The sequence below is a fragment of the Osmerus eperlanus genome, chromosome 25 (genome assembly GCF_963692335.1).
Source record: "Osmerus eperlanus chromosome 25, fOsmEpe2.1, whole genome shotgun sequence".
Lineage (NCBI taxonomy): Eukaryota > Metazoa > Chordata > Actinopteri > Osmeriformes > Osmeridae > Osmerus > Osmerus eperlanus.
Genome location: NC_085042.1, coordinates 6,777,234 through 6,794,543, shown reverse-complemented (window position 1 = coordinate 6,794,543; position 17,310 = coordinate 6,777,234).

The following is a 17,310-nucleotide window of genomic DNA, read 5'->3' as shown; positions in this document are numbered from 1 at the left end:
TTTTTTACTAGTCAACCCTCACTTATCAGTGTCCAACATACAATTCATCTTTAATCTAAATTGATATTCTATTTGATATTTGCTATTAATTTAGACTGGACCTAATTTATACTATTAGTTAGTTCTTACACTGGCCAGTTCTATTCATTTCAACCATGAAAATGTATGACTCAGAGCCATGGCTCAGGTATGACTCATTCGTTTACAATTGTCTTGTCCTCACGAGGTCGCTGTTTCATTACAAAACAAATGGGTCACCCTGAACGATTCCTTCGGAAACTCGACTCAGTTTAAAGTTATACCAGGCAGTGCAGTAGCTGAATGTAGAATACTAGACGTGCAAAGCTTTAAGCTACTGCTATAATGATGTTCTGGGAGGTGTCGTTAAATCCTGGATCCCAGGTATATGTCCCTCAGCCCAATTCCATTGACAACGTTTGTATCAAAGGTAGTATTGCTATGTAGTTACCTGCTACATGTAACCTTAATGAAAAGTGTTACCAAAATGTTTTTTTTATGAATATGCAGCACCCCTAGCAAAAAAACCTTTGGTAACAGACATTCATTGGCTAAGATTGTATGCAACATTACTCTATGTATATGTGCAGACCATATGATTATTTATGTGAACGGTACGAGGAATTTATTTGACCACAGCTAATGCCAGAAGAATGTGTGGGATAATAGTATCTATACTAAACATAAAGCACAAAGTCCCTTTGAAAACAGAGGTCTTACATGAACAAGGGACAATGGTGTGTCTGTTGAGACTCTTATTCGTACAATTACGAGAAACCGGCCATTGGTGGTTAATAATATCTCAGATGTCATAAAACCAAGTGCATCAAAGTGGGTTATTACTTGAGGACCTTTAATCCACAGCTCATTCAACATACATTTCCAAACCTGTAAATTCTGAGATAAGCACAGGTCAGTTCTGTAGTCAGTTATACAAACCCCCTTTGGATTAAGCTATCTTTATGTCATTTCCCATAAAAACTGGTTTTGGGCTGAAGCCTTCAAGGATTTGATTTAATACAAGAAACATAATGGATGGAAATGTTTGTATTGTGCCAGATTGTGTCAAGAAATTGTCAAGAAAATAATGTAAATACAGTATATCTGTTATTAATAACTTTGTAAATAAGTTTAAAAAATAAAAGTACATTTACTGTATATCCATGCATGCTTATTTTGCCTTTCATCTAAAGTCCAAAATAATTGTACTAAAGCATAAGGGATTATTTTGATCTTTGACCCAAAGTTCACCTCATTCTGCCTCCAGAAACTGTTTTAAATTAATTAAAATACACGCCTTCCACCTATCCAGCAAAATTAGGTAAAAAGCTAAGTTAACAACAATATCCAAGTTCCTACAAGCTCTAGGCTTTTTCACAAAACAAGATCAATAAACCCTAGGAAGGATTGAGTGGCCTGATACAAATCCTTTGTTTGTCCCAGTTCTTGCTATGCTATTGTATCAGGAGGACCGGTCACAAGCCTGAATAAAATAACATACTGATACAGTCTAATGGTCTGCATTGTGGGTTACAGAAATGTGCCTTTGATAGAAAAAAAGTGTCCCAACGATTTCCTTTGGTCTTGTTCAGAAGGCATTTTGATCTATGATTTTTGTCAAATTACATTCTCATGACGATTTAATAATAGCCGTAGATATAGACCATACACAATCTGTAAACTAGGCACAGTCATTTTAGTAATTTGTCAATTGTATTACAATTTGTGTTAGCGTAGTGTAGTGCAGTGCCTTGTAGTCTAGCACAATATTTTAAAAAGGAAACAAAGAAAAGCTCATTTAAACACAGAAAATCTTCACCCAGTGCTTCCACGGACATTAAAACCAGCTCTACTGTTGATTGACACTTAACAGGGAGCTTGTTGAAAACAGACTACTTTGCAGCACAGCCAGAAGAGGTGAGGTTTTAAAGGAATAAAAAAAAGGCAACAGAAGCCCTCCTTAGGCCTGATAGACAGCGGTTTATTTTTCTAAAGCAAATCTCACACCATCGGAAGGCGACTCAGAACGTGAGATCCTTTCCTATCCCTTGGTTTGCCTTGGCTCTCACTATGGCCGTTCGGAGGTAGCTGGCACTTGAGTCAGACAGTACTAATTTGGGTGAAAGGCATTGCAGACAGGGTAGGACAATGGCAGCTGCGCCCCTGCGTTTAAAAAATGTGCAACGCAAAATAGACTGTCTTTAACGACACCGAAGGGACAGGATTGAATGCCCAGTCTGCCAACACTGTTCTACATTGAGATCTGGGGGAATACTGTGAGTTCTTCAAGATAAAGTCAGGGGAGGGATATTTGGAATGGATGAGAGGTGTGGTTTCTGAATGAGCAGGATGTTTCCGGATGGGAGAGAAGCATCCTATTGCTGTAGATGTCCTGGACATGGGGGTCTACGGTTCTCTACACCGAAAGATGGAGTGCCCTTCTCACCGCACACAGACTACCACATCTGGATCTCACCGTCCAAATCAGCACATACCTGCGTAGCCACACTTTCCTCTCCTGTGTTCCTCTTATGTAGTGCCAGTGGTTCAAAGTCTAATTATTATAGCCATTTGTCAGTAGCTTGATTATTTCCACAAGCCCGTGCTGAAACCTAACATTCCTATAAATCAATGCAATCCAAAAACCCAGTGGAAAGGGAGGCTTTGTGTACACAAGGGAAACACAGATGCTAATAGAGCAGGACAAATTATATTCAGATTCCTCAATTTCATACCCTGAACTATAGTGGTCCTGTTTTTTCTGCCGCCCGCTTTAAATGATCGCCGCCAGCCAAAACAAGGGTCTCTCTTTCTGTAGCCATCGAGTGCTGTTCCCACAGAAATAACATGTGAGAATGCTGGAGGAAAGCAACATTTCAGTCAAGCGTGTCTACAGTCTACATTTACATTTAGTCATTTAGCAGACGCTCTTATCCAGAGCGACTTACAGTCAGTACAGGGACATTCCCCCCGAGGCAAGTAGGGTGAAGTGCCTTGCCCAAGGACACAACGTAATTTTTCACGGCCGGAATCGAACCGGCAACCTTTTGATTAAAAGCCCGACTCCCTAACCGCTCAGCCATCTGACCCCCATAAAATTTAGATTCCGTGTTGGATCATGCTTCAACAGGTGAATTTGAGAAGTTGAATTCTGAATATGTTTGGGAGGGTAAATGTTACTTCCATCAACAGTTGGCTCTGGGGTGTGAATATGACTGTACTCTCTGCATAACGCTGTTTGCTTTTGTTATTGGACGTGCTCTTTATCACAGAACCGTGTGAATAGCCAGAGTGCCATAGTTAGTGCCACACAATACAGCCTCAGCTGTTAAGCTTCTCCCGGTTGACAGCTGTATTGGCCAAATAGGTGATGGTGTTGATGGCTCAGAGACATAATCACCACAGGTGTTGGGAATAAGAGCTGATATCAAACAGAGATGCTTCTGTGCTAATAACGCGGTGATTTTTGAAATTGCACACCTTACCACTCACCGCATGGTAGTCAAGTCAGTATCATGGTCTGAAGTGCGCCTTGATGTTCACGAAAACACGGTGCATTAGTGATTTGGTTTCGTTTGAACAGGAACGAACTCAACCGGTTGTCACCAATAAGGGTGAAGGGGTCACCAGCATGACCTTTCTTATCAGCCCTTAACTCCAATCACCAGAAATCAGTGAGGGCAGGAAAGAGAGAAGAAGGGAACAGGGGAAGAGTAAACTTCCTGTGGAATGTGCCTCTTTCCTTCAGCGAAGGGTGGGGTGCTACTTACAAACGGCCTGGAGAGAGGGAGAGAGACAACGCTGTGGAACAGAACGATGCCTTTTTCTCCACAAGTGGCCAGAGAATACAGACTTTGACCGTTCTCATTTATGTAGTACTAGATTAGTTTGTCACAAGATACCCTAGAGGTGTCAATATCATCTCATCTCAATTAGCACTGACCAAACAAGGAAATAGGTGAAGCGTGTAATACTGATACTACAGCCCAGCCTCAGACTTTAAATGTGTCCATTAGGTGTAGGTTTACACAATATGATACAAATATTTGTTCCCCCCCAACCCCCCCCCCCCGACACCCTTGCATGTGTCTGTACAGGCTCCATCACCCAGTATGCCTTGCACAGGTCAGCCCAACTCCACACAATCACTGCCGACTGCTTATCTGGAGATCAGTATCTGCGCTGGCTCAAATAACAAAGACCATTTTAGTCTTCCTTAGGTCTCAATCACAAATCCAGATAACAGAAATGTTTCTGCCGAGTGCCAGCATCACTAGGGGTCAGATCTTGTCCTGTGGGGGAGCACCTTCATTAGAAAAATGCCCAAGTTTGGAAGAACAACAGAGAGGCAAGAGAGAGCGGTGTGAGGTAGAAAGAGCCGAACAAGTGCACCTTGTGACCACGAGTTTCCAATTATAGAAGTGTAGTGGTTTTCTTCCTGCGAGAGGTAGAGCCCTGTTAGAACAAGCACAATACTGTCCATGGGGATGGATGGAGCTCAGTGGTAGAGCATTAGCCTGCAGATCAAGCGGCCCCGAGTTCAATTAGACACCCCCCCCCCCACTCCCATATGTTGCTTTAGATAAAGTTACAAAGTAAATACTGGGGCTGGGGCTCTGTATATACAGTATACCCACTATAGACTCAATGGTGCTGGAGCCAGATTGCGTCCCACTAGAGACAACTGATCCATCTCATGTTGTTGTTTCGGTCAGGAGAGGATCTGAGGTTCTGAGGGGCATGAGGAAACAGAGGAAACCAAACGGAAGACAATCTCAGTGATAGCTGACATGCATGAAGATTACCCTGAGAACACAGGTCCTTTGGGATCATGGTCAAAGCCCCACACTGCTAGACTCCTATGCATTGTCCATTTTTCCTGCTGTGTTCACTGGAGGAGGCCCAAAAGCTACATACATTTAATCGAGGCACTGAACTGATCTTGCTCCAAAGGAATATTAGAAAATATAAAACGTGGAAACAAATAAACCGACGGTACCGTTGTCCTGAACATGCGACAGGATGTGTGGTATTTTGGGTGCACCCTAATATGTTACGAATTACAGTCGATTGGGTTTTTGTTCCAAAGAGATTTTATGGACTGTGTATGTCGGCTATTTATGGCGCCAAGTGAAAACAGATGTCAGACACAAAAAGAAAAAGGGAAACGTCAGTGAAAGTCTCCATGCATGTATCACTGAGCATGAAGTCAAATGAGGAGGCAGATATCTCCATTCTATCGAGGTATGATGTGGTTTTGTAAATCATCAGGTCAGTTGCTTGGCACAAGAGGCATGACCGAACACGCCGGGCTTATTAATCGAATGGAATTCACTGTCTGGAGAAAGCCCCCACTTTACTTAGAAGCTGCACGGACCCAGAATAAATCAGATTGTTCCACTTTGTGACTGATACAGATATCTCCAGGGTCTCTATCCTACCCTTTGGCACGGACTAGGTTTCTACTCCATTCATCAGATGCCCACAGCCCCGTGGAGGACCATATCACAACTCACTAATGAGTGGGCAGGAATTGAGGTGATGCTCCCAGGGGAGAATAGAGAGGCAAGAGCAGTCAGCAGCAACCTGGAATCACCAACTGACACGGCAACACCAGATGGCTTTTTCTAAATCATCCCATGACTTGCATAGCTGTCCTGCCAATCATCTGTCATGAGAGGGAGGGGGGGGGGGACAACAAAGCAAACATACATAGCTGTGGGTGGGTGGTCTTCTGGTCAAAACAATAGGGAAAGGGGCATGTGATTATGCAGCTCAATGTCCAGATGAATTAAGATACTCAAAAAATTCTAGAAATCACCCATGCGATGAAATAAGCTGATGGAGTTAATGAACCCAGAAATGGTTACTTGACACTTACATTTAGTCATTAAGCAGACGCTCTTATCCAGAGCGACTTACAGTAAGTACAGGGACATTCCCCTGAGGAAAGTAGGGTGAAGTGCCTTGACCAAAGACACAACGTCATTTTGCACGGCCAGGAATCGAACAGGCAACCTTTTGATTAATAGCCCCATTCCCTAAACGCAGCCATTTGACTCACTTTTCACACGTTTTTTCAAGACTTCTTCGTCCAGAACCCAAATTATTAAATTCTCAGAGGGCCTAACGAGTCTGGAGCCCATCCTTCAGTATCTTGTACTCGCATAGCTTCGACTGTCCTATCCACCACCGAGCAGGCAGCACCAGTCACGAGGCAACCTTGAAGAGGCAAACGCAGACAGGTTTTTTTTTAAGGTCACGTCCGGTGAACGTATTCGAACGTACCTGGCTTGGGGCCGCTCGTTGACAAACACAAGGCAAATGTCCCGGAAGCCACAGTACATTTACATTTACATTTAGTCATTTAGCAGACGCTCTTATCCAGAGCGACTTACAGTAAGTACAGGAACATTCCCCCCGAGGCAAGTAGGGTGAAGTGCCTTGCCCAAGGACACAACGTCATTTTGCACGGCCGGGAATCGAACTGGCAACCTTCAGATTACTAGCCCGATTCCCTAACCGCTCAGCCACCTGACTCCCACAGTAAAACGATCCGAGTGGTGTGAATTCAGGTCGTCATTAGGACGGATGTTATACGCGTCAGACCTGATGCTACGACAGGTCTGACACCTCAGCCAAACGCAAGGATAACACTGAAGATACTGGCAAGCAAAACTGTACTCTGCTGGTTGAAATAACAAGCAGTAGGAGAATGTGTTTTCTGCCCCTGATTTCACATTTCGCCCTTCATTCCACAGATCATTAGTCATTAAATATAAACGACTTTCCACTGCAGGATTCAAAAGGTAGTTTTCTTTGTCATGGCAGAATCTATTAGTTTGAGTTGAGGACTGAACCCATGGACGCAAAATCAATCAAATCTTTAAGCATCTACCTCCTCCACAGGCACAAATGATTTTGAAAAGAGCATATTCCTCTTTTCAACAGTTTTTCTATAATTTATCAGACCACATGTGAAATTAATATTTTGTCATTGGAATTACTATGATCAAGCTAACACATATCACTTTTTTGTTCCAGTGGAGAAAAAAAAGTGTCTTTGTTTAACAATAAACTCTAGTCAGTATGATCCCTTTTCTGTGATGTGATGTTTTTCCCTTCTTGATTTAAATGTATTTGGTCTGTCTTTTTTTGACAAGAATACAATTTGACACGGTACAATTGTTTTTCTTGCCCGAGGCGAGTATTACCTTTGATACATTTTGGAGCTTTGGGGTTGTTATTATATTTCTGTTTTCCTTGAACCCAAGAAAGGTTCAGTGTCAACATAAGGTTGAGAGTGTTTTAGACATATTGAAAGGTGTGCATTGGCCCTATTCAGCATGTGTGCACAATGTGTCAGTGTTCCCTCTACATTCCCAGATGTTGGCAACCAAACTTAACTCATATCTGGACCAGACTGGAGATAATTTAACATGAACCATACTGTAATTAATATCTAATGTGATCCAAATCTGGAGTGTGTTCTGCATTTCTTCAACAGTTACGGTAGGGCTTTATTTCACAGTTTGGGGTTTGTCACATCTTGACCTGTTTTCTGTTGGCTTTTCACCTCTGTGTTCTAGATGGATGGGGTTGGTTCTAGAAGGAAGGAGTTGGTCTCAACAAAACCTTTTCTTATTCGCTAATGCAATGGGGACCGATCTTTTACTGTATGTGCAAACAGGATTTTGTCGTGCTTTCCCACACTGCTATGTGTCTTGTCATGGGTTGCCTGGGACTGTAATACGCAGTACATTCATCAGAGGTGTCAGAAGAGGATGTCGATTCTCTGCAGGTTAGGCTACACAAAACTACTGACAGATTGGTTACAAAATAGAAAGAAAGCAAATTATTGTGTCCAAATGAGATTAACATCTGCCACAGTGGTTAGTGCTGGAAAAGCGATCAGTTTCGTCCACCATTTTGGCTCTTTTGTTTGATACTGACTCCTGAAGTTGATGTATCCTTTCCTGAACTGAAGCCAGTCTATGTCTCCAAACTTTTGTAAAAAAAAAAATAAACAAAAGAAGATCTTCTATTGACCAGAAACCCTGCATGAAATATGGGAGAAAATTGATGCAGTATTGTCTTAGTTCACTTAATTGAACCAGTCATTGACTCGAGCAATGTTAGATTTCAAGATATGTTTTTTCCTCGATAAGTCAACAAAAGCCTCCAAACTTCACCGCATGGAAGCAATTTCCCAGTGCTGATCCTTGGTTCTGGTCATTTATTACCCACAGTTCCACTAACCTCAAGTGGCGATGAATTGAAACAATCACCCCCAATCCATCACTGAGTCCATGCAGCGTCGCGCTAGGAGAGGATTAATGAGGTATGAGGCTGGGCAGAGACCTGGAGTCTCCAGACTCCCTGAACTAACTGGGCCCAGAGCCGCCCACAAACCAGACCTTTCCACTTGAGCTTTGAAGGAACATCTCTCTCCACCTCCCACCATTCTGCAATCGATGACCTTGCAACTTCAAAAGAGAAATTTCACTTGTGATTCATGTTAACGTTTGACGTTTACGATGATACGGTGAAAACTGTAACCCCCGGGTCAGATGACAGAAGTTGACTTGATTTGTTCATACGAGCCCCCTGATGTCAGTGATTTTGTACGGGCATTTCTAAGCATTTCTAAAATGCCCCCCAAAAATGTGACAGCCATTTAAAAGCACAGCAATTGCGTAAATAAACTGAATTTTCAATGGCCCCTTGGATCCAGGGAGCTCTCAAACACTGTCAGAGAAGGAATGCCGACAGTGGAACGAGAGGGACGATCATGCAATCCTGGAGAACATTCGCCACATCCCTTGGGTCTTCATTACATTCCCAAATAAATAAAAGTAGTTTAAAGAAAAACTGACATTTCGTTTTGTTATCCAGCCAATGTACTGTACAGCAATGTACGCGTTGCTTGTTTGCTACGGCTTCGGACAAAGGCATATGTTCCTCAGCGTCATGTTGACTGTTTCTGGAACACTGACAAGAACAATAATGATTAGTGTAGCTCTATCCTCTGCTCCCTGTCTCCCTCCACGACATGTAAAAAACTGGAAGGCCCTACCAGGGGGCTTACATGTTTTAGAGAGGCTTTAGAGTAGTGAGAGACTGTGGAAGACTGGTATTTTAGGTGCATTAAACACCTCATGAATCAGGATTCAAAAAAGGCTTCACAGTTCCCACAGGGCTCAATGCCAATTGAACCAAGGTGGATGCACACTGGTTCTAATGCTCTGTAAAACCCACCACATATAGTATGATCCGTCTGACCCATTATGTTCAAGCTATGTAGTATATTATACTTTGGTCTTTCATGACTAACCGTACAACACGATGAGCTACATGATAATAATTCATAGTCTTGAAGGTTGGTTTTCCATAGTAGGCATTGTAATTAGGTGATGTTTCTAACTTTTATAGTCCTGGCAAAAGAGTTCCCCTCTGTTTGTTAAACTCTGGCTGGCCCTCCAAGCAATGTTTTCTAACCTGCAGCTAAACCTTCCGACTGTATGTACAGTACAGTCCCTCCTGACTGCGTTGTAACAAGGCTTCTCAATTTCAAGCAATAATATAACAATCGGATCTCGTTCCTTTAACATGGTAAAGCACAGGCATGCTGTATGTTTGAACTGGATTGGGGTTGTTCTGGGGCAGATTTCCACCCTGGGGAGCACAGTGGGGTGACCAGAACCAGGGCCTGAGAACCAGACTGGAATGTTACTCAGCTAATTCACAAGCAATTTATGCTGCACAGCTGTGCTCAAAATAAACCGATCACTGAGGTATTATAAATAAATATATAGGTTTAAGAAAAAGATAGCTTGCTTGTATTTTTGGGGTGGAAAACATACCTTGCGTCTCACGAGGACCGGCCTTTGATGTGTACAATAGTAGCAAGGATGCCCATTGGCTGGGGCCTGGTTCCCACAGGCTGTCATTGGCCACAGCCTGGTATGGGTGGCTTTTCTGATGTTGGCATTACAAAACCTGGACCTTTCCAAGATCACAATGGTCTCATGTATGGTCCTCCCCCACTCCAATTTCCAACTGTCTATTCCAGTAAACAGTCAGGTGGAGTCAGGTGGCTGAGCGGTGAGGGAAGCGGGCTAGTAATCTGAAGGTTGCCAGTTCGATTCCCCGGCCGTGCCAAAAAAATGACGTTGTGTCCTTGGGCAAGGCACTTCACCCTACTTGCCTCGGGGAGAATGTCCCTGTACTTACTGTAAGTCGCTCTGGATAAGAGCGTCTGCTAAATGACTAAATGTAAATGTAAACACAGCCTGTTTTATCTCTGGAAATGTTGATCATGATGGTGGAAAAAGTGCAGCTCTCTTAGTGCTCTTTTTGTAACCATGGTCAGCGAATTTGATAGAGCAAACTCTCCTGTACAACGACAAGACAAGACAGGCAAACAGGCAGACAGATAGAGACCGACTGATACACAGAGAGAGAGAGAGAGAGAGAGAGAGAGAGAGAGACAGACAGACACACCGCCAGGCAGGAGATGAGGCGCAGGTAAATCTGGTTTGGAATGAGAAGCCAGGGATGGGATGATCTGTCTGGATGTAGAGAGCTGGAGTCTGGCTCCATTTAAAGAGGGCTGACGCAGATAGCATACCACGCCACAGAGCCAGGCCAGTCAGTCAGCTAGTCAGTCAGTCTGTCACTGTCCTGAACCCAGGGGAGAAAGTGCCAGAAAGGCCCCAGCATGTGTACTACAGCATACCTTTACACACAGGGCCCCACACAGTCTCAATAACAGCTAGGGTTTCCAGGCCACACAGAGGCAGCTGCATACTCCAGTGGACAAGCACCATCTGCAGCCTCTAGAGAAAAGTCTGGCCATTTTTACCTCTCCTGTCGCTAAAACAGGCTGGTAAGTCACACTTTACTGTGTGAGTGAATGACATAACTGTAGCCGATGAACAGCTGACATGCTGCATCAAAATTCATGTAAGTCTGTAAGGCACATTGTTGATGTTTACATTTACATTTAGTCATTTAGCAGACGCCCTTATCCAGAGCGACTTACAGTAAGTACAGGGACATTCCCCCCGGGGCAAGTAGGGTGAAGTGCCTTGCCCAAGGACACAACGTCATTTGGCACGTCGGGGAATCGAACCTGGCAACCTTCGGATTACTAGCCCGATTCCCTAACCTCTCAGCCACCTGACTCCCTCCATGATATCCATGTTACTCATGGATATCATCCAACTGTGAAGAAAAGATGTATGTCAGTGTAAATGTCTGCCTGATGCCCTTCAAGGCTTGTACGAAAAGAAGTCCGGTCTTTAGAAGTACTATTTCTATGAGCCAGTCTCTGGGAACTACAGCCACTTACCTGTAAACCAGACCTGGCCTAGAAAGGCAAACTCACACAGAAAGATAGAGAAAGAGACAGATTAATCTACTTGCCTCAATATTTGACACGCAGACGCACAGGCAGACAGGCAGGCACTCAGGACACCATCTGGGTCCTACCTGTGGTCTCTGATCAACAGAGGCAGGTTTGCTCAAAACAAACACGCTGCCACATTCATTCAACAGAGAGCAAAGGAGCCCCGGAAATTTCCTTTGTATGTTCAGGGCATTGTAGGGGAAAGAAGCTTAGTGCATAAACCTGATTTGCTGTGGTCTGGAAATTCTCAGTTACAAGCCTAAGCTCTTAAGAATTAATACATAGTTTGGTGAAATACTTTTATGTGTAGGGGGGAAATAAAGGATTAGCGAGGCAATAACCTTTGATGTGATAAGATCGATAGAGAGCCGTGGCTCTTTTTAATTCACTAGAATGGAAACAGCTGGCGTTACTCACCCATTTCCTCAATATAAAAGTATTGCATTTATTACAAAACTACAAACAACTGCCTTGTGGTTTTATTCCTTCGCCTGTCAGTCAAGTTACAGTTTACATCCCTGTTTTTTCAGACTCATACAATATATGTAGTGTAGCATAATTTGGTTAAGGAATGCCAATCCAAGGGTTAATGTGCCTTTCCCTTTTATTATCGTTTTATTAAGGATCTAATGGTTGTTAAATGGCCCATCTAGATTCTGCTGTATGACTGTGTGCTGAAGCCAAATGGTTTGTCTGTCTGTCCTGATCTTGCCATCTGGTCAAACCCAATTATTTTGTGTAGCATTAACATCTATTAGGTCATTTTGAGTGACTGATATTTATTTGATACAATAAATATTAGTTAGCTATTTTTACCATTTCAGTTACTAATAAAAATGTCTCAAACCGGCAACCTTCTGATTAATAGCCCGATTCCCTAACCGCTCAGCCATCTGACCCCCTGACATTCTACCTGACGTACGGGGTTAAGATGGGTTGTGATAGGCCATGCAGGAAAGAGGAATGCAGTGGGGAGGCCAAACAAAGAGCTTCCCAGGAGACTGCAGCCGACAGGAGCAGGAAGTACGATCCTGTCTCCAGATAGATGAAGAGTCTAATTAGAGGACACCCCGAGGGGCGTGGCAAGGGAGTGATAACACAAGTGACCAGGCACAGCACCGAAATAGCACAAAGCAACACAACCATTTCACAAGAAAGAGCGTAACAAAAACATCTGGGCCTGCCAAGAGAAACTCACATTAACCCCAAGCCAAACTGAGGTAAATTACTTGATCGTGGGGTCGTAAATTACCAGCAAACTCTTGCTGACACAACCTGAGGATAAGGCAGAGGGAAAGTTCAGAAAACTGCAGTGTCTTATCAAAATAATGCTCCCTTGAGATTTATTACATGTGAGCTCAACACATAAATCCCATGAGTGATTTCAGACATCAGATTGCGCTCCTTCAGCTGAGTCACGGACGGTCTGAACACCTCATCAAGGCTGAGGGAGTCAGGACTTTAAGACTATAAATCCAGTCAGTCCAATTGAACTGTGGTCCACAGCGCTCTTGTTCCTGTCTAGGTGGGAAGGAGGGGCTGGAGGTATATCGCACAATAGCAGACTAATCTCACAGTAGGATTAGTCCCAAACCACCAGCTCTCCTCCCTCCCCCTTCTCCTCCCTCCCCTTCTCCTCCCTCCCACCCTCCCTCCCCCCCCACAGTTCAAGTTTTGCTGCTGCTGGTTCAGCGACTGGCAACTGTCCGAAATATACCTGGCCAGTGAGCAAATATTTGATTGTCTCTGTTCGTGTGTTCACACTGCGAGTCCTCGCCACAAGACCACTGAGCTGTTGCAAATACAGAGGCAGTCCTGGTACAAGTGCACTGATGTGGCCACCTGCTGCCAGGACCCAAGCAAGCTGGAGTGCTCTGCGATGTTAGATTGACTGGTCGCCACCAAACTTGATGTATGCTTGATTTGATTCATTTCTACATCCACATCATGAGTTCACTGCTCTTCTATGTTCCTCAGTTCTTCAGTTTGGCCTGATGAAGGTCAACAGACAAGGTTCCAGGCATCGACTTAACGGAACTGGAGTCATTATTCAACCCTTTTCAATCTTTTCTGAATAGCAGTAATTTAGTGTGTGTATTGAGCATTCTGTTGTGGCCCTATTCATTGCTAGCAGCGGAACCAAAACAATTTGCCCATGGCATGTCAGGAAAACAATAACAACAACAACACTAACTGGAAACAGGACAAAGCTCACATCCCAGGAATGGGAACAGCAAAACAGGTCAAAGCAAAACACACCCCTGAGAAACAATGCCATTCTCACCACATCCCTGCTGCTAAAGAACCACCAAACATAGCATTTCCAAAAACCAATTGCTCCCGTATCTCTAAGAACAACTTCCCCTTGGCTCCATTCACCCCCATTCAACATCTCGCTGTGCTATTTATGAGTTACGTTGTGCCCTTATAGAGACAACATTTCTCCTGACCAGTCCTCTAATCTGTCATTCCTGGATTGATAGGAGTGGGTATGCAGACAGACAGACCTACTGCCCAACTTCATAATCCCTTCTGTTCGGAAGCAAAGCCTTCTGTTTTCTCAGTAAATTTAATGACGTAAAACACCTTCAGAGCGTCCAGCTCACCCAACACCACAGAATTAGCCGCAAACCTGTGTTTGGAGGGGCTGGTTAGCATAAACACTTGGTTGGCCTGTTAAATGAATTATCTCCACCTGAATGCATCGCCATTAGTCTGGAGCCGATAAGACACAGATTAGATGTGGTAATAATGGTGTCAATGACATGTAATTCTATTACATCTCTGCTACCATAGGTGTTCTCCCCACTAATGAACACTGGGTAACCCTAGCTCAATACACACAGCAAATTCCGAGTCCTAGAACACCACTTTGCAGCTGGCTCTTACGATATCGCTTGCGTCAAACTGTCTAGATTGAATTTAACGTTGTTCACTTGAATTGATTATACTTTATTGTCCGCTGCATGTAAGATCCCAAACTTGGTGATGTCAGCATTGCGATCCATGGCAGTGACAAATTGACACATCCACACACATTTGTAGGCTAGTCCTTTCTTGTTTTTTTTTTATGTATTCCAAACAAGCTTGTTAATTACCATTAAAACCAGTAGCATGCAGGCCTTAAAAACTATGAAATGTGTTTCTGTGTTGTGCAGTTTGCGACATACACTCAATATAAGCAAGCCATCATGTAACCTTGAGATAGCCTGTAAGTTGTCTGATCTACATTGGTTGTGGAAGGTCTGTGCCTAAGGTGGTTTTGTCATCTCACTCTAGGGAACGCTGTCATTCATATCATTACAAACTTGAGCTAATGTCAAGGCGTCAAATCATGCAGAGAAAGTCTGTCAGCCCCTACAATGCCATAAATAAATTCACCAAATTTAGGAACTGCAATCTTTTTATTTTATTTTTTCTACGTAGGCAAATATTTAAATGTTGAACTTGTTTTGAGATGTGTTTTAATCTTCAGGAGAACATTGGTTTCTATCTTTGACTGTTGGGAGTCAAAGGCCCCTGTCGCTAAACCTTCAGAGGCTGGCTAGATACTGATGGCTCCTCTCTCACTGTCTCCAGATAAAGAGGATCGGTTTCCCCTTGTTCAGTGAGATGTCCTGTTTGCATTTCTGAGCTGGCACGCTGTCTACCGGCCGCTATGAGGGCGAAGAGGACGGCCTGTCCTATTTTAGAACTCGGAGAAACAGGTCTGAGCTTGCCGACAGCGCCAGTCTACATATACCATTAGCAATGTGAGTAATGTTCCAAAGCAAAGGGAAGCGGGCTGCAGAGATACTATCACGCGCTCTCATGCTTACAATATCCTCCCCCCCCTCTCTCCTGTCTCCACCTCCAACGGAGCCTTGAATGGTCAAAGCCAACCTCACACCCTCTTCTCTCTCGTTCTTCATTGCGTTTCAGGGTTAAACCCAACCCTCTTCTCGGTTGTACTGGAGCATAAACTGGCTGGGGCGGATTCCTCGGAGGAACTTCACGTTGACTATCGATGCAATGTTTAGGTGCTCTTTTACTTCTCCTCGCTCCTAATCTCTGTCCGCCATGCTTAGGCCTAAGCATGTCTAGGGACTTGCGTGCAGCACGGGTATTCAGCAACAAAAGAGGGCAGAGGCCCGGTAGCGTCTGCCCTTCTCCGCTCCTGTTATCTCTCGGCCTCCAGGGATCACCAAGAGAGCACTGTGAGAAACCGACACGCCGCTCACCCCACACAGAGAGGCAGCAGAGATACACATCATGCTCATGTAGAAAAACCAGCACATTCACTTCCCTTATGGTTACTGTGCATTGTACAAGAGATCTGACAGCTTTCTCAAAGTGTTTTACGCAATTCCTTTCCCCTTTCCCCCTTAAACTTGTTCTGTAATCGGCACAGCTAAGCCTTATTATGATAAGCAACATACAAGGTGCCGCCCTTAAATGCGTTCTTGATTTGCCCCCGACCAAACACCTTTGTGACATCAGAAAGGCCAATAAAGTCACTCCTACGATAATAAGTGCACCGTGTTACATGCGTGTCATTTTCCCACCATTCAAATGTAGTCAAAGCTCTTTGAGCGTAGTCAGTTATAGCTAATGAAAAGCCATCAGTGGTTTACATCATCATGGTGGTACAGCGTGTCTTTCAGAGCCAGGCCGCGGAGGCCAGGGGGCAGGGGCCAGACAGCGGAGCGGGTCTGGTGATTGGGTTTTGCTTTAAGGCTAATGTTGTTTGATGGGGCAGTGATAGGCCAGGGGTAAGGCCAATTAGAGACGAATAAATACTTGCCATAAAAGGGCATTTTTAAGGCTCTACAAACACAGGGAGAAAGTGAACAAATTGGTAGGCAGAGACCAATTTTGAGTTCTGATGAACAAGACCGCCTATAAGAGATATTCAAGTGTCAAGCATCTGGCAGTACATACCAAGCCAGCCGTCCACCAACTGCCATTATCTCTGCTCTCTGTGTTCCGTTAAATAGATTCCACCCACAGGCATTTCATCGACTGCTTTACATGAAACACTGTACTTTGGTCCCCTGGACCAAATTGTTTTTTGAAATGAATACACATCTCCAGAATATAGAGAAGGGAAGTCCTTCACCATTTCTGTTTATAGCCCCAGTCTCCTCTGCCAGTCAGGCTCAGACGCAGCCCTCAGGTGGGTCATAAGGAATGCAGAGACAGGGTGGGAGGTGTAGGGCAGGGGGACGCTGTCTCGGAATACGACATAATCATCCTTTTCACTTGTGGGTAATGAGGTTTCCCTGAGCCTTGCCTCCTTACATCAAAGACTTATGGGGCTCTTAAAAAATACAAATATAAGAAGGATCCAACCTGTTTTCCATACAGCCTGTCGTCACTCTACCTCCAGATATATCTGTGGTCATGAGCACTCTCAAATGCAGAAGCCTACAACCTAACAGAAATGACGTACAAACCACACACACACACACACGCACACTCTACCGAGCACCCTACACACACAAACAACAAGGACAAGGGGTAGCTAAGGGGACCTACACCCCCGCAGAAACAAAACCCCAGTGTTGACGCTGAACCACAGAGGGGGGCTCCGGCTGACCAGCCCATCCCAGGAGGGGTATGAGGAGTGCTGGGTGCGGACACACAGAGACGGGGCTGTCAGTGAACCACGGCTGAGGAGATGGAGCCCTAGATAAGCGCAGGTGGGTGGGACGGGCTATCTGAGGACAAACTAGCGCCACAGGCAGGACAAGGTTTAGGGCAGACAGGAGGGGAAGGCAACAGTCTTAAGCTCGTAGATGTGTTTGTCAGACACTGTGTCACTTGATCAGGTTTTGTTTGTGCTCTGTGGTTACGTAACCATAGTAATACGGGCTCTCTCCTCTAACCCGACCTGGCCTTAT